The 21800-nt window shown below is 45.2% G+C and overlaps 1 non-coding gene across 1 annotated transcript; it reads left to right on the top strand.

Moving 5' to 3' along the window:
• Window positions 1-3722: 3722 nt before the first annotated feature.
• Window positions 3723-3829, top strand: LOC145071699 (small nucleolar RNA R71). Its single transcript, XR_013690705.1, has one exon. It is a non-coding gene; the product is annotated as a small nucleolar RNA R71 (small nucleolar RNA).
• The last annotated feature ends 17971 nt before the right edge of the window (window positions 3830-21800 follow it).

Below are 21800 nucleotides of genomic sequence, written 5' to 3' on the forward strand. Positions count from 1 at the left end.
TATAAACTTTATTACCAATGGTATTCCACCAGCCCGCACTTGTAACTCCTTCGGGAAATACCATATGTGCTTGTGCCAAAAAGGCCCGAAATATGGGTGTTGAGACCAAGGGCTGGTCATAGACCCCTAATCGGCATGCAAGATCCACCACTAAGCATTGATGAAATTCTCCCCCAAGGCAGAAACTGAAGCTTGTTGGGTGAAAGACATCCACTCCCCCGGTGAAAGACACCGTGGAAAAGAACTCTAAGCACAGCTCCAAATAAATCGGTTCTTGAATACGGAAGACCCGACTCCACCCGTCACACACCATGGTTTCGCCATCATGGTGAAACTCCTTCAAAAGATAAGGAGCTAACTCCTCCTCATAGCGAACATTCTGCAGCCAATCCCAATCTATCCGGTTAGGCACATAGACCTCCTTCTTCTTGATATCAGCCAGCTTCTTTTTCCATTTCCGCAATGTCGAAGCGGACTCGATTTGCGGGAAGTTTAGCCATGGGAATTCCCCTTGGTGGCCATTGGAACTTTGCCCCCTTCTGAACATGGTTTCTGCAAAACAAAGACCCAAAACCCAGAAAACACAGAATATAATTAAAACAATCTCGCATATGCATCCCGACTCGACTCATCGAGTCCAGGCACGACTCGGCGAGCCGCGCAAACTGCACGAGTCAGTCGACGGGTCGATGAAAATTAGACCATGAAACCTGGAAATTTCGTCAAGGGTTTTGTCTAGGCATACATTATTAAGGTATTAAGGCCAGAATAAGCTTTCAAAACAACATAATTCATGAAAAATCAAAACCCTAAAAATTTACTACTTTTCAAAAACGGGTTTTTCATGCAATTGCTACCATAGATGGCCTTATAATCATGTTCTTAACAGAAATCAAGAAGAAATTTGTTACCTTTTGAGTTTGAACTTGAGATATTTGAAGAAAATTTGAAGAAAACTTGAATAAAACTTGAATGCTTGAGAGGAAGTTAGAGAGGGGCACCCGGCGAGTATGTATGAGAATAAACTGATTCTTAGGGTTAAAACCCTAGTTACCAGATGTAAAAGTAATTTCAAAATTATTTTTTTTTTCTGTAAATAATATCGACTCGTCGAGTCGGGGTCAGACTCGGCGAGTCTTGTCGCGAAGTCAAAGTTTTTCTGAAATCCATATATATTCGTCGAGTCGTGGTCAGACTCGGCGAGTCTCTTGCAAAAATTCATAATTTTCGAAATTTTGTTATTTATTTAAAATCATTTCACCCCACACTTGGCCCATGCACACTCTCAAGCAGACATGTCTGATGAATTGGAGAATTAACATTTTAAAAACGAAGGAAAAATTAAAAAAACTAAAAAGTAAAAGAAAGCAAACTCTATATAACGGGTTGCCTCCCGCCAAACGCTTCTTTTTAAGGAGTCATTAGCTAGACTCCTTCCCATCTGCGTTTCGTCATCTTCGAGCATCGGGAATGCACGCCTAGTCCTTTGTGGTTTGTACTTAGTCTTGTAAGCGTGAATCTTTTTCTTGTAAGCCCTTTTCAATTCATCTCTTTTCTTTTTCACAGCATCCTCCTCAGCTGCTTGGGCTTCTCTTTTCCTATTTTTCTTTTTTAACCCATTCTTCTTTACCTTCTCTTGTACCTCCTTCTCTTTAAATTTAATCACTTCATATTTTGTAATGGTTCGTGCTTTAGGTTTAGTAGTGAATGGTCGATCAGCTTCCACCCTTCTTCCCTTTATGTCTTCATCCTTTTCTGTGTTCAACCCTTCTCCAAATGGAATTGTATCAAGGCATGCCACCTCGGCGTCTTGGACTTCCATTCGTTTTCCTTCTTCTGCTGTTTGTTCTTCCAAAGAATCATAAGTAGTAACTAAATCCAGGGTATGTGAAGAACTATCAACAAACAGATCAACATTGGCCAAGTTTTTATCTAATTCGACTGGACTCGTCGAGTCCATCAAGGTGACTCGGCGAGTCTGATCGGGTTCCATCAATTCTGGAGTGTTTTTTGAGTTGGCTCCTTCCAATAGCTTTTCTAACTCCTCCAAGTCTTTGCTATCATCTCCACCTTCTTCAGAGTGTAGCAAAAACTTGCTTGGATCTTCTTTTAGCAAAATTTCAAGCTCTTTTTGTAATATCTCATCATCCAATTGGATAAATGAGATTTCTTCTCTCTTTTCTTCTTCTCGCTTGGCTTCTGGAATAGCTTTAAACATCACCGACTCATCACCCACTCTCAATGTCAATGTAGACTCACTTATATCAATTAGAGCACACGCGGTGTTTAAGAATGATCTTCCCAAAATAATTGGTATTTCGGGGTCTTCTTCCATATCCACCACCACGAAGTCCACTGGAAAAATAAACTTGTCCACTTTGATAAGGAGATCCTCACAAACGCCTTGTGGATGAATTATCGTTTTGTCCGCCAAATGGATCCTCATATTTACCGGCCTTGGCGCTGGTAAATTCAGCTTCTTAAAGAATGAATAAGGCATCAAATTAATGCTTGCACCTGAATCAGCTAATGCTCGGGTAAAAACTTCATTACCAAATTGGCACGGAATCACCATATTTCCCGGATCACTCTTCTTTCCAGGCAGCTCATTCATCAATATTTCCGCGACTTCAGCCAAATCCTTCCTAGCAAAAAGGCTTTTAAGCAAGTTGAAGTATTTAGGTGTTTGGAGCATTGTTTCCACAAATGGCATATTGACTTGTAAAGCTTTAACATGCTCCATGAAGGTTCTGTATGCTTCTACTTTTTCTGCAGGCATGGCTTTGATTGGGTATGGCAGAGGAGGGTTATAAGGCTTTAGAGAACTGGCAGTTTTATCATTCCCGCATGGACTCGTCGAGTCCATTGGAGTGACTTGGCGAGTCGGATCGGGTTTTGCTGGATCCGATTCTTCTTCCTTTTCTGCCTTCTTCTTGGAGATTCTCAGTGCTTTTGTAACTTTTTCTTCACTGCTGGAGGCTATTACACTTACATTCTCCATTCTTGGATTGGGTTCGGTGTTACTCGGAAGTTGACCCAGTCTTCTCTCATTCACTTGATGCGCAAGCTGTCCCAACTGTTTCTCAATGTTGAGAATTGATGCTTGCTGATTCCTAAGCATGTTTCTGGTCTCGTGTATGGCAGCATCGTGATCACTGTGTCTTTTTTCGGACACGGCTATGAATCTAGTGAATAACTCTTCTAAATCAGCTTTATTTTCTACCGGTTCTTCCTTTTGGTATAGTCCCTTCTCCTTCTGCTTGTATTTCTCCTCCTTTGCCTTCTTATACTCCTTGTATGGTAGCCAATCCTTCTTAGGTTTCCGCCAATTTTCATCATACCGATCACCACTTGAATAAAAGACGTGAGCTTTCTTATTTCCATTCTCATCCAAATCACAATCCTTTGTGAGATGGGGCCCTCTACAATTTTCGCATCCTACCCTAATAGCATGGATTGCTTGATCCATTTTTGTCATTCTTCGATCTAGACTATCAAGCTTAGCTATCACCGCCGCCATGCTATCATTTGCCGCGTTCACTACCCCTCGACTTACTTCGTTTCTCGGATTGTGGTATTCTCTAGAGTGCTTAGAGAATTCTTCAATTAATTCTTTAATTACCGGGGGCGCCTTCTTTGTAAGCGGGCCTTGAGAATCAAGTAATTGCCTTGTGGTGACATTGAATCCATCATAGAAAATGGAGACCTCTTGTTGGCTATTAAGGTCATGGTGTGGGCAATTTCTAAGTAGGCTCTTGTATCTTTCCCAAGCTTCATAAAGAGATTCTCCGGGTTGTTGCTCAAAGTTGGCAATGGCTTTCTTTAGCTTGGCTATCTTGGAGGGTGGGCAGAAATGGTCTATGAACTCTTCTTTCATCTTGGCCCATGTGGTGACCGATCCGGGAGGATGTGACTTTAACCAATCTTTTGCAGCCCCCTTAAATGTGACAGGAAGCATGCGAAGAAGCTGGGTCTCGCGTGGAACATTAGGCACGTTGAAGTAGTCGGCCACATCATTCACTTCATCCAAGTGCTTGTAAGCGTCTTCATGATCCTTCCCGTAGAAAGGAATCTCCTTGAGTTGGGCGAGAATATGGCCTTTTAGTTCGAAAGTAGCGGTTGCGGGAATTGCGGGTTGCACAAGTCCCGGTCCGGTGTCATCACGCATCCTTTTCTTCCACTCCCCCATGGGGACTTCATCGATGTTAGCCATCATGATAGCTAACTCTTCTTCGGATTCGGTTTCGTGCTCGTAAGTATGTTCTTCTTCGTCCTCGGTTTCGTACTTGATATCTTCTTGAATTGGTTCTTCAATTGTTAACGAGGCACTGGATGCTCCTGATTTGCTGCTCCTTTTCTTGCTGAAAACGGACTTTAAATTCTTGAGTGGTGAGTTCTTTGAAGTTGCGGTTTCTCCAACGACTTTTCGTTTGCTCCTTCTTAGTGCGGATTCCGGGTCTTCCAAAGGAGGGACCAGAGGTGTATCAGATCCTCGGGTCATGAAACAACTGTAAACAAACAAAACAAAAGAAACAGAACGCGTAAAAAGAACAAAAACGAAATAAAAAAATAAAGACTGAAATAGCGATGTACTCGTCGAGTCGGCACGAGTGCACTCGGCAAGTTCAAGGCAAAAGCTGAAAAAAATTTCTAGTTATCCTAAAAACAGAATTTTATTCAAACTAAATCTACTTACTGAATTGCTTTGTAAATAACTTTGTGTAAGATAAATCCCACACAAAGGATCGATTAAACTAGAATTTAATACTAATTTTAGAACCGTTCCCCGGCAACGGCGCCAAAAACTTGATGTGTGCAAACTCACTTAGTTTTAAACCTACTTTCAATTATCAAATAACACACAAAAGGCAGTGAACCTATCAATTGTGGTATAGCTAAATAAGCAGGGTATCGAACACAGGGAACGGCAAATTAAACTAAAAACTAATTTAATCTAAGTTAATTAAGAAGTAGAGGTTTTTCTCTAGTTTTACAAGACTAGAAACTTACTAACTATTACTAACTTTAAGACTAGAAAATTACGACTTAACTAGATTCAATAATTGGAAAGGAACTTCTGTTTAGTTCAACTTGGTTAACTCTATGGTTGATTTCAAGGTAATGGTGCAATGGATTAATTCTTTCGTTGGTTACCGATTCAAGTGATTAGATTCGTGTTCACTACCCTAATCCTTAGCAAATAAACTAACTCAAACAGTGGCCAATTGTCTAATTTAATTATAATCACTAGATTAATTATTCGGGTTAAGTTAGACTTGCAATAGTTAACTAATTTATTCTTTTTAATTAACCTCTTGTTTGATAGTCATCTAACAAGCTTGCACATGAACTTACTCAATTTTCTTATTAATTCTAGTTTCATATTCATTAATCCTAGACATATAGCATAGTGATCACATAGCATATGAGGTCAATAATCAATAGATGTTCATGCTAATCAATTATCTTCCTATTAACAGAAAATTAATTATTATTCACACACAAGGTTCTTTAGCAAGCTAAAATAACAAAAATTCACCAACTTGGAATTAATCCTACCAATCAATCAAACCATATTGTCAACTTTGTATCCCCAAACAGAAGTCTAAAGGTTTTAGCTCATAATTAAAGTAAATAACAGCAAACAAACAAAGTCAAGTTGCTTAATCATAATGAATAAACAAAAGAATAAGTGGAATGATGAAATTTTGCCTTAATTACTCTCCGGAATTGAATTCTAGCTTCCTTCGTTGTCGTCTTCTAGGGTTTTTCTGGCTTCTCAATCGTAGCAAAATACTTCTGAATCGTCCCAGAACTCCCTCCTATCGATCTGTGGAATTATCTTTAAATATACGAATCGACTCGTCGAGTCAACTGGTGACTCGTCGAGTCCCTCTCACATTCCCCGTATTGCGATAACTCTCTGAGATCCCGAGTCATTATCTTCTCGATCCTTCGATTGGACTCGCCGAGTAGCCGATATGACTCGCCGAGTAGGTGCCTTTTTTAGTGTTTTTCTTCTTTATTCCATTCTCGATCTTCTAACTGTTTCTCCCGCTTCCTTTCGCTTCCAAGCTTCATCTTAGGACTGAAAAACATAATTTAACACTTTTAAGTACCTTTTGTCCATAATATGCGATAATTAAGCTAATAAATGAATAAAAATGGATACTTAATATGAACTAATTATGCAAATATCACTTCCTTCCCTTCCTCTTGATCAACTCCACTTCCTTCTCAAATCCTTCAAGAACACACAAGAATGCTTCAAACTCTCAAGGAAATAAGCTTTGAACGAGGGTTGGGGGCTCTGAGGGTGAATGGGGGCTGGCTTGGGGCGGAAATGAGAGATTAAATAGGGTGAAAACCCTTGGAAATTAGGGTTTCATCGGACAGCGCGGACTCGCCGAGTCCATAATATGGACTCGCCGAGTCGCCAACTTAACCGTGTCCCAAGTCTCGTCTCTACTCGGCGAGTTGGGCTTCCAACTCGCCGAGTCCAAGGCCAAAATACAAAAATACTTAGATAAATCTTGCATACCAGGAACTAGGTGCTACAAATCTCCCCCACTTATTTTAGACTTCGTCCTCGAAGTCTGCTGCTCGATCCTGAAACAGCTCGGGGTAATGCTCCATCATCTCCTCCACCAGCTCCCAAGACCACTCTGATCCCTTCCGGTGCTGCCATTGCACCTTCATGAGTTCCACTCGCTTGTTCCTCAAATCCTTCGACTTCCTGTCGAGGATTGCGACTGGGCGCTCAATGTAATTCAGGCTGTCATCAACCTGATTGTCCTCCAATGGCACTACTGCTGAATCGTCCACTAGGCACTTCCGCTGCTGAGAAACATGGAAAGTGCTGTGGATCTGGCTGAGCTCGACTGGCAGATCCAGCCTACACGCCACCTTGTTCACCCGGGCTACAACTCTGAACGGTCCGATGAATCTCGGGCCCAACTTGCCCCGCTTCCTGAATCGAATGACGCCTTTCCAAGGCGACACCTTCAGGAGAACCATATCCCCGACTTTGAATTCCAAGTCGGATCGACGCTTGTCGACGTAACTCTTCTTTCGACTTTGAGCAGTCTGAAGCCTGCTCCGAACCTGCTGGATCCTCTCGGTCGTCTTGAGCACCACTTCGGTGCTCCCCATGATTCTCTGGCCTACTTCACCCCAGCATATCGGGGTCCTGCACCTCCGTCCGTACAACATCTCGAATGGAGGGAGGTCGATACTCGCGTGGTAGCTGTTGTTGGAGGAGAACTCGGCCAAGAGAAGATAGGTATCCCAGCTACCACCGAAATCCAACACGCATGCCCGCAACTGTCCTCCAGAGTCTGGATGGTCCGCTCGCTCTGACCATCCGTCTGCGGGTGAAAGGCGGTGCTAAAATGCAATCGGGTGCCCAACTCGTCATGAAATCTCTTCCAAAACCTTGAAGTAAAATGCACATCCCTGTCCGAAATAACCGATACTGGCACCCCATGCCGCGCCACGATCTCCCTGATATATATGTCGGCCAATTCTCGGCCGATATGCTCTCCTGAATCGGGATAAAGTGAGCACTCTTGGTCAATCGATCCACGATGACCCAAATTGAATCCACTCCACGCGCGGTCCTGGGAAGCTTCGTGATAAAATCCATCGTGATATCTTCCCATTTCCACAGTGGAACATCCAACGGCTGCATCTTGCCATGCGGTCTCTGATGTTTGGCCTTGACCTTCCTGCAGGTCAAGCACCGCTCAACGTACCATGCTACATCCCGCTTCATGCAGGGCCACCAATAATCTAGACGAAGATCCCTATAAATCTTCGTCGCCCCGGGATGAATAGAGAATCAGGACTTGTGCGCCTCCTCCATCAAGATCTGGCGCACGCCTACGTGATACGGCACCCACACCCTACGACGTAGTGTCAATAGCCCTCGGCTATCATAGTCGAAGGAGGAAACCTGACCCACCACACGCTCGCTCTTCCGATGTTCCTCCTTGATAGCCTCCTGTTGAGCCTCCCGAATTTGCTCCAACAGGGGAGTCACTACGGTCATACTCATGCAAATATCCCTGATTGGCGTCGCCTTGGGGCTAAGCGCATCGGCCACCACGTTGGCCTTCCCCCGGTGGTAAAGGATCTCGCAATCATAATCCTTCACCACGTCCAACCACCGACGCTGCCTTATGTTGTGATTCGGCTGATCCATGAGGTACCTCAAACTCTTGTGGTCCATGTAAATGGTACATCGAACCCCGTAGAGGTAATGTTGCCAAATCTTGAGGGCAAAAACCACCGCCCCCAACTCCAAATCATGCGTCGGGTAGTTCGCCTCGTGAGGCTTGAGTTGCCTCGAAGTGTAGGCAATGACATGCCCCTCTGCATCAAAACCGCGCCCAACCCTGAAATGGATGCATCACAATAAACCACAAAATCTTCTACGCCCTCTGGCAGGGCTAAGATCGGCGCCTCGCACAATCTCTGTCTCAGCGTCTCAAACGCAACCTGCTTCTCGGGTCCCCACCGAAAGATTACGACTTTCTTCGTCAACCGCGTCAGGGGTACGATTATCTTGGAGAAGTCCTGAATGAATCTCCGATAATAGCCTGTCAACCCTAGGAAACTCCGAATCTCAGATGGAGACTTCGGAACCTCCCATCTCATCACGGCCTCGACCTTGGCCGGATCGACCAGAATCCCGTTCTGGTTGACAAGGTGTCCGAGAAATTGCACCTCGCACAACCAAAACTCACACTTGGAGAACTTGGCATACAAACTCTCCCTCCTCAAGGTCTCCAATACCTCTCGCAGATGCTCCTCATGCTCCTCATGTGTCTTGAAATAAACCAATATGTCATCGATAAAGACTATCACAGACCGATCCAGCATTGGTCTACATACACGGTTCATGAGGTCCATGAACGCGGCAGGAGCATTGGTGAGCCCAAATGGCATCACCACGAACTCATAATGGCCATAGCGCGTCCGAAACGCGGTCTTCTACATATCCTCCTCCCTGACCCTCATCTGATGATAACCCGAACGCAAATCAATCTTGGAGAACCAAGATGCCCCATGAAGCTGGTCAAAAAGATCATCAATCCTCAGGAGTGGGTAACGGTTCTTCACCGTTACCTTGTTCAGCTCCCGGTAATCTATACACATCCGATACGACCCGTCCTTCTTCTTCACGAACAGAATCGGGGCTCCCCAGGGTGAACTGCTCGGTCGAATGAATCCTTTGTCTAACAGCTCCTGCAGCTGTGTAGACAACTCCTGCATCTCAGGAGAAGCCAACCGATATGGTGCCTTGGCTATCGGAGCCACACCAGGAACGAGGTCAATCCTAAACTCAACCTGTCGCTCTGGAGGTATCCTAGGAAGCTCCTCTGGAAAAACATCTGCGAAATCTCGAACCACCGGAACCTCGCTCACTGTCGCCTTACCTGCCTCCCAGTTATCCATCACATACGCGACATATCCTGCGCATCCCTGCTGAAGATAGCGCCTAGCCCTCGCTGCTGAACATACAGTGGGTCCGCAATGTGGCCTCTCGCCATGAATCACTAACTCTCCCCCACTTGGGGTCCTGACTCGCACTAGCTGCTACGCGCAATCTATCACTGCCCCATTAGGGCTCAACCAATCCATGCCTATAATCACCTTCTTCCCGCGCAACGGAATGGGAACCAAGTCTACCAAGTAGCGCTCCTCAAACAAACGCAATACACAATCCCGAAACACCATCAATGCTCGCACCGATCGATCATCAGCAATCTCTACCTCCAAAGGGCAATCCAACATGCCCGAAGACTCAGCGAACTTCTTGCTAAGCGCAAGAGAAACAAATGATCGGGATGCACCCAAGTCGAACAACACCTGAACTGGGATGTTGTTCACATGGAACGATCCTAATGCATACATATACACACAGAGCACATATCAATAACATAACATCATAAAAATAAAATAGAGGGAAAAGAATCATACCCGTCACCACATCGGGTGCGGCGCGTGCCTCCTCGGTAGTCAGCTGAAATGCCTGGCTCCTCACCACAGGAGCCTCTGCCTTGCCCTGTCGGCCATCAGTGATTCGTAGGGTCGCTGGAGCTGGCGCCTTCACTAGCGCTGAAACTGTCAACTGGGGGCAATTGGCCTTCTTGTGGCTCCTCTGGTTGCAGTGGAAACACAGCAACTCAGACATCTGAATAACTGCTGTCGGAGCAGTGCAATCCCTGCTATAGTGTCCAGGCTTGCCGCGCTTGTAGTAGCCTGATGATCCCAACCTGCACGCCCCCTCGTGCGTCTTGCCACATTTCCTGCAGCGTCCCCGTCCCTGTTGGCCTTTCGGCCCCACATCTGATCCCTTGGGCTTCTTCCCCGAAGCCCCTCCTGACTGACCCTCTTCTGCCTTCCGTTTCCGGATGTGCTCCAAGTCTATCTCCCTCTCCCTTGCCCTGGCAATCATGGAGTCCAAGGTGGGGCAAGCTGAAAAACTAATGTGCTCCCGGATATCAGCCCGGAGCATGTCGTGATAGCGGGTCCTCCTCATGTCCTCATCGCCCGCATACTGGGGCACCAACAGTGCCCTCTCCCGGAACTTGGCAGTGATCTCCGCCACAGTCTCCGTCGTCTGCCTCATGTCCAAAAACTCCCTGGCCAGCTGTTGAAGCTCGACAGCCGACGCAAACTCCACCCTGAACCTGGTCACAAAGTCCGACCAGGTCATGGCCTCGATAGCTGAGGCTCCCAACGAGTCACCCACCGAATCCCACCAATCTCGAGCTCGGTCCCGCAAACACCCAGCTGCATACCTCACCTTCGACCCCTCGGGGCAGAAGCTAGTCAACTGTGCAGACTCGATGTCTACAATCCATCGCCTGGCAGCAATGGGGTCTTTCACCCCGTGGAAATCTGGCGCACCACTGCCCCTGAAGCCCTTAAAGGACAGCGTGCGAGGCCCCGACTGGTCAGATGCCATGTTGCTCCTGAACGCCCTAAGGCGATCCTCCATCAACTCGATGATCCCCTCCTTGATCGACCCAAAGATGATGGGGGTCGACTCAAGGATGCCTCTGGTAATCTCTGACGCAATGAACTCGCGTAGTCCCTCATCGACTGGTTCGGAACCTGATCCCGAACCTGACCCCTCTCCTGAACCGCCATCTATCGGCCTCGAACGTAGTACCACCATTCTGTAATTCAGGAATAATAACCATTAGTGATACTAAGACTTCTTGAGGGATCACATCTACCACAAGTTCCCTGGTCTCATCTTGGCCTTCCTTGGTTCGGGTACGGATCCTCTGCTTTCAGTAGTACGGGCCCATACTACCTTCCACATCTATCCGTACCTTCTTCAAGGACTGCCTCGACTCCTCCAGATCCCTTCCACTACTACTGATCATTGCTATACTCACCCTAGGCTTGCCATAGGGAAATCTCAGACTCCACCCTACCAGGTCCTCAGCTGCTGAAGGCCTCTTAGTAGTTCCAATTAACCATTACCTGAATACCATCACATGTGGTGAGGCTCGGATAATCCTTCGAGTAACAGGCTTATCCCTACAACGGTTAGACTCAAACGAGAGTTGCGCAATAGGGCCAAATCCAGTACTCTAAGAGTATTCAACCCTGATCACATGTGACATGACGTATTCACCTAATGGCTAACTCCCACCACTCAGAGTCCCACAAAGCACAAAGCAAGCAGCATTCGAACTAAGGGAACAATCTCAAGTAAATCCGCTCTCATAGAGAAAAACTGATCTAGCATACAGAGCTAACTCATACTAGCAGGCATACCCTAACAGGCTGTCCTACTGTTGTCTACTCGATTCTAGCATGCGATTTTCATACACTGAAGCACATAAAGCAGGCACATAAGGCATCAATCTTAGATCCCTAGTCCTATTCTAGCATGCTGTTCTACAAAAGCTGATAAACATAACATAAACTTGTATGGGTACTTTGGGGAATACTTACTTGAGCTCGGCCGGTCGCGCACATCACACACTTCGTTATTTCTCAAAACTCTTTTCTCAATTTTCAAAAAACATTTTCTTTTAGAAAATCTTTTAATCCCTCGATTTGAGTTCAGACACCCCTGAAGGTGTGTTCGAATCCCTCAAACCAGGGCTCTGATACCAACTTTTAACGACCCAATTTTCATGTCCAAAAATTTTGTTTATGAATCATTACTTGGAAATCATTAATAATTAAAACATTGTATAATTAAACCATTTCACATCGAAAACCAACTTGAAATCCACAACATTTAAACAACCAAAATATCAGAGTGTCAATCCCAGAATAAACTCATAACTGCGGAAACAAAAGTGTGTGTGACATGCTGCTACCGAGCCTGCTCCTTCCCCTTGGCTGAAGAGGTACCTGAAACGACAACTGAGAAACGTAAGCACAAAGCTTAGTGAGTTCCCCCACAGTACCACATACCATAATAATCACATAACATACATCTATCGTCAGGCATATCTGGGTGCCCGACCTACCCCTTCGGTCCTCTCGACCGGATATTTCCTAGCATACATGGGTGCTGGCCTCCCCTTCGGTCCTCTCAACCGGATACTGCCTAGCATATCTGGGTGTTGGCCTCCCCTTCGGTCCTCTCGACCGGGTACCGGAGACTACTTCTCCCCTCCACTACTACCACATAATACGTACCACAATATAAGAATCTATCTGGCATGGCTGGGTATAACTACCCCTTCGGCCCTATCGACCGGATATCTTGGGGACTATCTCCCCTACTACCACTAACACATAGCATCACATCATACTAACACATAAGCATGGAATAGGTAGCAGTAACCCTAGATGATTATCACAGAGACAATCATCCACATACAATTCCTACTGGTAGGCCGGCATTGTGGCCGTAGACCCACCGCTACTGGAAGGTAACTCACCTCGAAGTAGCTGCTGATCTAGTCGAGAACTGACTGCCTACTACTGCTCCGGAAATCCTCCGGCTGCAATGCCCACAACATACTCAATCAATCACTGCTAACTGTCCTTTGGGTAAAATGACCATTTTACCCCTGATCATGTCATAAGTCAAAGTCAGAGTCAACTTTCAGTTGACCCGACTCGCCGAGTTGGCTCTCCAACTCGCCGAGTCCCTATCCAATCGAATGTCCTGGATCCCGTCCCTACTCGTCGAGTTAGGCATTGACTCGACGAGTTCTTCTTCTAAACTGAGGTTCAAGTCCTTCATCCTACTCGTCGAGTTGATGAACAACTCGCCGAGTTCATCTTCATTCGAAGAACACTATGCGGAGACTCGCCGAGCTGTATGAACAACTCGTCGAGTTCATCTTCATCCGATGAACACTTATGTTGCGACTCGCCGAGCTGTATGAACAACTCGTCGAGTCTGTTCTTAATCTAAGGAGATTGCCTTGAACTCGCCGAGTCAGGGCATGGACTCGCCGAGTTCCTCCGTGGATGAGTTTGGCTTCCAACTCACTGAGTCACACCCCGTGACTCACAACTCACACTCGACACAACGAAAAGGGGACAACTCGGAGACTCACGAGCAGACTCGCCGAGTCAGATGAACGACTCGCCGAGTCGTCGCCATGCAATCACTAAATACGCGATTTTGCTCGATTCCAATCTATGCCATTCACAGATCTAGGTTCCTAGAGCATGAATGACACGTAAAGTTTCCAACTTTACGTGTAGATACTCACCAATGAGGGATTTAGGGCTCAAAATGTCTCAAAAGGGTAGATCTAGGGTGAACAAGCAACATGGGTCCATAAAGGCAACGGATGTGAGCTCCTGGAGCTCAATCATGCCTAGATCTAAAGGCCAATCAACTTATTACGAATTATATTGCACATACAAGCTTGGGGAATGGCTCAAGAAAGACTTAATGGAATAATAAGCATAGAATCAAAGGGAAAACGGGTTATACCTCAAAGGAATCACTGAGAGGACACTAAGATGCTTGGCTTCCTTCCCTTCCTCTTGATCAACTCCACTTCATTCTCAAATCCTTCAAGAACACACAAGAATGCTTCAAACTCTCAAGGAAATAAGCTTTGAACGAGGGTTGGGGGCTCTGAGGGTGAATGGGGGCTGACTTGGGGCGGAAATGAGAGATTAAATAGGGTGCAAACCCTTGGAAATTAGGGTTTCATCGGACAGCGCGGACTCGCCGAGTCGCCAACTTAACCGCGTCCCAAGTCTCGTCTCTACTCGGCGAGTCGGGCCTCCAACTCGCCGAGTCCAAGGCCAAAATACAAAAATACTTAGATAAATCTTGCATACTAGGAACCAGGTGCTACACTACTGCATCAGATGAATGTCCAGAACTGACTGCTAACTAAACGGGCTGGCATTGTGGCCTTAGACCCGTTCCTACTAGAAGGAAACTCACCTCGTAGTCTGGTTGCTGAATGAACTGCTTTGGAAACTGTCTGCTATTGCTCAAGTATCTCCCCAGCTACAATTTCCATAAGTACACTCAATCAAATACTGATAACTATACTGAGGGTAAAATGACTATTTTACCCCTGGTCAAAGTCAACATCTTTGTCAAAGTCAACATATAGTTGACCTGACTCGTCGAGTTGGGCCGCCAACTCGCCGAGTCCCTACTCTCATTTCTCATTTTTGCTCGCTACTACTCGTCGAGTTTGGCATAGACTCGACGAGTTCCTCTTCGATACTAACACTCAGTCAATCTACATCTGACTCGCCGAGTTGTATGAACAACTCGTCGAGTTCTCCTTCAACATATGAACACTTTGAATGTGACTCGCCGAGTTGTATGAACAACTCGCCGAGTCTGTTCTTGAGATATGAAGATTGCCTTGGACTCGTCGAGTCAGGGTACTGACTCGCCGAGTCCCTCCATGAATGAGTCTGATCTCCGACTCACTGAGTCCACCCATAACTCACTGGTTCCACTCGGCATAACTCATGAAGGGGAAAATCGGGGACTCATGACTCGACTCGCCGAGTCCGAAGAACAACTCACCGAGTCGGTTGCATGCAACTACTATACAGTTGATTCTGCTCAAAACCAATGCATACAATTTATAGATATGGGTTACTAAGGCTTGATTAACACGTAATGATTCTATCTTTACATGCACATAGACATCCATAAAGGTTTAAAGGCACTTAAAAGAGTAGATCTAGGGCTTTCATGCAAAATGGCTCCATAAAGGAGTTAGATCTAAGTTTTTGGGACTGAAACAAGGCTAGATCCGAAGGATATTCAACCCAATGTGATCTCTCCACTGTAATCAAGCTAAGAAATGGATAAGAATGGTCTAAATGGGATTTCTAATGGAGAATCAATCATAGAAACAGAAGGGATCCGATTAATACCTCAATAAACTCTGTAGTGGATGCAAGATCTTGTATCTCCTTCTTCTCCTTTGGATCTAGCTTTCTTCTTCTCTTCAAAACTTCAAGATTCACACAAGAAATGCTCAAAATACTCAAGGAATGGTTAGGGTTTGCTAAATAACGCTCTGAGGGTGAAGGAGGCGAGTTTGGGGCTCATAACATGGTTTAAATAGGGTGCAAAACCCATGGATCTAGGGTTTCTTCCAGACTGGCGGACTCGCCGAGTCTCGAATATGGACTCGTCGAGTCGCCTACTTACACGTGCTCGAAATCCCGTCTGTACTCGATGAGTCGGGCTACTGACTCGTCGAGTCCCTCTTGAAAACTCGAAAAAGATAAACATTTAAACAGCATACCAGAATTGGGGCGTTACAACTCTCCCCCACTTGTCTCAGACTTCGTCCTCGAAGTCTGTTGCTGCTGCATCTAGAAATAACTCTGGGTAGTGCTCCCTCATCTCCTCCTCTGCCTCCCACGTCCACTCAGACATCTTCCGGTGCTGCCACTGCACCTTTACCAACTGAACCACCTTGTTCCTCAAGGTCTTCGTCTTTCGATCCAAGATCGCAACCGGCCTGTCAATATAATTCAGGCTGCTATCAACCTGAATATCCTCCAAGGGTACAACTGTTGACTCGTCCACCAAACACTTCCTCAACTGGGAAACATGGAAAGTGTTGTGGATCTGACTAAGCTCTGCCAGAAGATCCAACCGATAAGCGACCCGAACCACCTGGGCCAAAACCCTAAAAGGACCGATGAACCTGGGGCCTAGCTTGCCCCTATTACGGAACCTGATAACACCCTTCTAGGGTGACACCTTCAAGAGGACCATATCGCCCACCTGAAACTCCATGTCTGAACGCCTCCTATCGACGTAACTCTTCTGTCGACTTTGTGCAGTCTGCAGTCTGCTACGAACCTGCTGGATCATCTCTGTGGTCTTGAGCACCACTTCGGTGCTCCCGATGACTCGTTGACCGACCTCGCCCCAACAAATAGGGGTCCTGTACTTCCTCCCGTAAAGCATCTCGAAAGGAGGGCGGTCAATACTCGCATGGTAACTGTTGTTATACGAAAATTCCGCTAATGGAAGATATGTATCCCAACTGCCACCGAAGTCTAGGACACATGCCCGGAGCATGTCCTCAAGAGTCTGAATCATCCTCTCGCTCTGCCCGTCCGACTGAGGGTGGAAAGCGGTGCTGAAATGGAGACGAGTACCCATCTCGTCGTGAAACCGCTTCCAGAATCTGGAAGTAAAACGGATGTCTCGGTCTGACACCACCGAAACAGGCACTCCATGTCGTGCCACAACCTCTCGCACATAAATATCGGCTAGCTTCTCCGCCGATGTGCTCTCCTAGATCGGTATAAAATAAGCACTCTTCGTCAACCGATCCACAATGACCCAAATTGAATCCACTCCACATGCGGTCCTGGGAAGCTTAGTGATGAAATCCAGAATTGAGGCGTTACAAATATAATAACATTTAACACAAAGAGATTACACTTTCGACACTATTCTACTAGTTCAAGGACATAGAGACTATAATTTCGGCTCTACTCAATAACTCAAGTATAGTAACATAAAGCATATAAAGATTATACTTTTACTTACTAGCTCTCTATCCTAACATTCATGGATATATTAGCTGTATATTAGTTGTATATCATTAGCTGTATCTTAGTAGGGTATTTATATACCTTGTCAAGATATTGCTCCAAAATTAGAAGATTGTAATTTCCTATTTTATAGCTATCTCCCTGTATATGTACGTTTTCTGTTGTGGAATGAAGAGAGGCGAAATTCAATTGCGTTCATGGTATCAGAGCCATCGCTCTCTACCTAAAATCCTTACCTGCAGATCACGATCTACACCTCCTATTATTTTCTTTTCTCTGCTATTTTTTTTCTTTTTCCAATCTGTTCTCATGTCTGAAAAGCCGGAAGCCTCATCCACTGTTGTCGCCAAAACCTTGCACCCTGTGTATACTGTGGCCAATATTCAACACAAGGTCAGGGTTCTCGATGGCTTGAAGGTCTCCTACTCATCATGGGTTAAGTTATTCCAACTTCATGCCAAGGGCTATAAAGTCATGGAACATATTGATGGTACGAAACCTCCTGCCAAAACCGATCCAGAGTATGAATCATGGTCCGAAATCGATGCAATCGTCCTGCAATGGATTTATGGGACACTATCTGATGACCTGCTGACTCGTGTCCTTGAAACTCAGTCTACGGCTCGTGAAGCTTGGTGTCGCATTCAGACCATATTCCTCAATAATAAAGGTTCAAGGGTTGCAGCCCTTGAACACGAGTTCAACAATCTCACTCTGAAAGCCATGCCATCCCTCGAAGCATATTGTCAAAAGCTCAAGGAACTAGGTGACAGACTTAATGATGTGGATTGCCCTGTCAACAATCAACGATTAGTTCTTCGATTAGTCCGTGGATTACCTGCTGAGTATGATACAACAGCGGCCTACATTAATCAGACTCTTCCCTTGTGGGAGACGGCTGTGAGTATGCTGGAACTCGAACACCAAAGGCAGACAGCCCATGAGACCCTATCCCCACCCACAGCCATGGTTGCTGTACATTTTGCTCCATCTACTCAATTCAATCGTCGGCGCCAAGGCAACAGGCCAAATGGCAAGCGGCCTAATTCTCAGCAGAGTAGTTCTTCCTCTGCTCCAAGGCGCAACCCCACGAATCAACAGTCCAGGTCTCAGCAGCTTCAGCAAGCACAAGCACAACCTTGGTTTTCCTCAAATGCTCGTGCTCCCTATTGGGCTTATTGGAGCCCACCTCCCTATCCTCACCCAACAACTGCAGGTTGGAACTCTCCATGGAATTGTCCACCATCCTAGCCTTGGACTCCTTCTTCTCGTAGGCCTGCTTCTCGTACCAATGGCCTGGCAGATAATCAAGCTCATGTCACAGCTTATGACCCGATAGAACCTACTCAAATAGGTGAAGCTTTTCAAGCAATGAATCTGGAACAACCTGATGAACAGTGGTACATGGATTCGGGAGCCACTGATCACCTCACTGGAGATCAAGGTAAAATTTCAAATCCCTCGTTATCCTGTCCAATTGGTTCTATATTTGTAGGAAATGGTGCTCGTGTGCTAGTGCAAGGATCAGGTGACTCATCTTTTCAAACACCCACCCGAGACCTACACCTTAAAAATATCCTTTACACCCCAAATATCATTAAAAACCTTATTTCTGTTAGAAAATTTTCAATTGATAACAAGGCTTCTGTTGAATTTGATCCCTATGGGTTTTCTGTGAAGAATTACCAGACGGGCCGGATGATATCTCGCCACAATAGCTCCAGTCAACTTTATCCTCTCACCTACCCAGTCACGGGTTCCACTTTTCTATCCGCAAGTACTCAAGATGTTTGGCATGACCGTTTGGGCCATCCTGGCCTCCCTGTTTTGGATTTTCTTAGTTCAAATAAAATCATTCCATGTAATAAACGTTGTCGAACTTTAGTTTGCAATTCGTGTCAAATTTCCAAGCATAAACGTCTACCTTTTTCTATTTCTACCTCCTCTACTATATTGCCCTTTGATATAATTCATTGTGACTTGTGGACCTCACCCGTAACAAGTAAAACTGGATATAAATACTACATGGTTTTAATTGATGATTACACCCAATACACATGGGTATTTCCGTTAAAGTTCAAATCCGAAACCTTCACAAAATTCTCAACCTTTCACAAATACATTAAAACCCAATTCAACTTACCAATCAAAGCCTTCCAATGTGATCTAGGGGGTGAATTCGACAACCATTCGTTCAAAATGTTTGCTGACACGAACGGCCTCCACTTTCGGTTTTCTTGTCCCCAAACATCCCAACAAAATGGGAAATCAGAGCGCATGATTCGAAGACTTAATGAAATCATGCTTGTACTTCTTACACATGCATCTATTCCACCACATTTCTGGGTCGAGGCTCTACATACGGCCTGTTATCTCCATAACATCCTCCTGACTAAACTTCTCAATTTTCACACTCCCATGTCAGCTCTTTACCTCCGCCAACCTGACTATAGCCATCTACGAGTGTTTGGATGTGCGTGTTATCCCAACACCACCTCTACTCGAGCACACAAATTAGATCTTCGTGCCAAACTTTGTGTCTTTCTCGGTTATCCAGCCCATTTCCGTGGCTATCGGTGCCTTGACCTCTCCACGGGCAAGATCATATTATCCCGTCATGTAACATTCGATGAAACCTCTTTTCCTCTCACAAATAAACCCATATCTACACCTATAGATTACTCTTTCCTGGAGTCTGCCCCCTATCCCACCTTATTTGATCCTATACCTAACATCCCCACCTCACCCCCCTCCATACCACTCACCCCCTCAACACCACCACCACCGCCGCCGCCCCCTCCCCATCCGCCACTAATCCACACCTACCACCGCCGAAACAAGCACACACCTCCTGTTCCTTCTTCAACCACTATAAGAAACCCACTTCCTGCCCAGCCTATCAGCACCTTGCCTACACCTACTAACACCCATCCCATGACAACCCGCTCCCGGTCTGGTTCTCTAAAACCACGGGAACCCATTAATCTCCACACTTCCGCATCCCATGCCATCTCACCCGTACCCACTTCTCACCTCAAGGCCCTATCTGATCCTCACTGGCGCACTGCCATGCACGAAGAATATCGAGCCTTAATGGACAACCACACGTAGGACTTGGTACCTCGGCCGTCCAATGCTAATATTATTCGGTGCCATTGGCTATTTAGACATAAATTCAATGCCAATGGCACTCTACAAAGGTATAAAGCTCGGCTCGTCGTTAATGGAAAATGTCAACAAGTTGGTATTGATTGTGAAGAGACTTTTAGTCCCGTGGTTAAACCAACCACCATCAGAACGGTGCTTAGTCTTGCAGTTTCCCGGAGTTGGCCAATACACCAACTTGACGTCAAAAATGCTTTTCTTCACGGGGACTTGCACGAGACTATTTACATGTATCAACCCATGGGCTTCACAGACGCCACTTATCCTAATCATGTTTGCAGGTTACGAAAATCATTGTATGGACTTAAACAGGCTCCTCGTGCGTGGAATGATAGATTTGCCACCTATATCATTAAGTGCGGCTTCCGGAGCACCGTTAGTGACACTTCTCTCTTTGTCTATAAACAAGGAAATGAAATGGCCTATTTACTTCTGTACGTTGACGACATCATCCTCACCGCTTCTTCTGACAAGCTACTCACCAACATCATTGCCAAACTTTCTCGTGAGTTTGCTATGTCTGATTTAGGGGCTCTTAACCACTTTCTTGGGATCCATGTCAAACGCCAAAATGGCGGGTTATTCCTGTCTCAGGAAACTTACGCTGCTGACATTCTATCCCGTGCTCACATGGCTGATTGCAAACCAAGTGCCACACCAGTTGATACATCGCCAAAATTGAGCGCATCCAGTGGTGACCTATTAGCTGATGGAACATTATATCGCAAACTTGCGGGTGCGTTACAGTATCTCACTATCACTAGACCTGATCTCACGTATGCGGTACAACAAATATGTCTATTTATGCATGCCCCACGGGAACCCCACTTCAAATTCCTAAAACGAGTTCTTCGATATCTTAAGGGCACTATTCAGCTTGGTCTTCATATCTCTCCCTCCATATCAAGTCAACTTATCGCCTACTCTGATGCTGATTGGGGGGATGTCCGGATTCCCGACGCTCTACTTCGGGTTATTGTGTCTTTCTTGGGGAAAATTTGATATCTTGGTCGTCGAAAAGGCAACATACTATATCACGATCAAGCGCCGAAGCTGAATATCGTGGGGTCGCAAATGCTGTTGCTGAAACGATTTCTGTTGCGGAATGAAGAGAGGCGAAATTCAATTGCGTTCAGGATATATAATGTAATACATAGTATAGTGAGATAACTCACCTCAACAACAACAAATGTATGTCTCAATTCTCAATAGTTCCTGATACAATTCTTTGATCTTCAGAACGTCTATAAGTTCAACCTTCTCTTATATATATATATATATATATATATATATATATATATATATATATATATATATATATATATATATATATAATTTTTATGAGGAGAAACAAGCTATTTATAGCATGCATGACACTATCGACAAAATTTGTTTTACCTTAACGATCAAGCAATATTACTATGGATATGCATCCTATCTACATTACGTGCAAAATTGACACCAAATCAAATATGTACGGACATCTCTTCTTTAATCGACACGTTCCCTTTCTATTTTATTGGAACAATTTCATATTTATCATGTTCTCATTACTTATATATTTCTTTATTATAATAATATATAAATAAAGATACATACATATATTTTCTTCTGGTTTGTAATGTATA

The sequence above is a fragment of the Lactuca serriola genome, chromosome 8 (assembly GCF_051521515.1).
Source record: "Lactuca serriola cultivar US96UC23 chromosome 8, Lser_US96UC23_V15, whole genome shotgun sequence".
Classification (NCBI taxonomy): Eukaryota; Viridiplantae; Streptophyta; class Magnoliopsida; order Asterales; family Asteraceae; genus Lactuca; species Lactuca serriola.